This window comes from Mchenga conophoros, linkage group LG16 (genome assembly GCF_057382185.1).
Source record: "Mchenga conophoros isolate Kocher_MC1m ecotype Shallow Benthic linkage group LG16, M_conophoros_male_GT1.1, whole genome shotgun sequence".
Classification (NCBI taxonomy): Eukaryota; Metazoa; Chordata; class Actinopteri; order Cichliformes; family Cichlidae; genus Mchenga; species Mchenga conophoros.
The window spans coordinates 34,887,571-34,888,033 of NC_140541.1; the positions used below are offsets into that span (position 1 = coordinate 34,887,571).

At 44.7% G+C, this 463-nt stretch overlaps 1 non-coding gene across 1 annotated transcript; it reads right to left on the bottom strand.

The window, feature by feature from the left end:
- trnas-aga (transfer RNA serine (anticodon AGA)) lies at positions 1-82 on the bottom strand. Its single transcript has one exon. It is a non-coding gene; the product is annotated as a tRNA-Ser (tRNA).
- Positions 83-463: the final 381 nt, after the last annotated feature.

Here is a 463-nt window from a genome sequence, read left to right on the forward strand (position 1 = left end):
CGTTGTCGGCAGGATTCGAACCTGCGCGGGGAGACCCCAATGGATTTCTAGTCCATCGCCTTAACCACTCGGCCACGACAACTACACAAACAGTTTCGATATGAGAAATGAGTTCTGATGAGTCCGTGATTCCACTTTTTAGCACAGCTCGTCAAACACACACTTTCTCAGTGATGTTACCGCATCTGTGACGCGGCTGTGTACAGAAGAGGCGCATGCTGAGGTCAAGTTCCGGTGAATGCAGCGCCATCTGGTGGCGGCTGACACCTGTTGCACTGTGGTTACCTGTTACTGTTAAAACAGTTTTTAAAAAGTGCCCGTTTTAACCCAAGGTTTATTTTCGTCCTTTATTATCTAATTGGTGATTCAATGGAAAAAAATGGAGAAGATCAGAATTTTACAATAATACAACAACACGTGAAACAAAGTCATCTCCTCAGTAAGCAGATTCACCAAGTTTCTG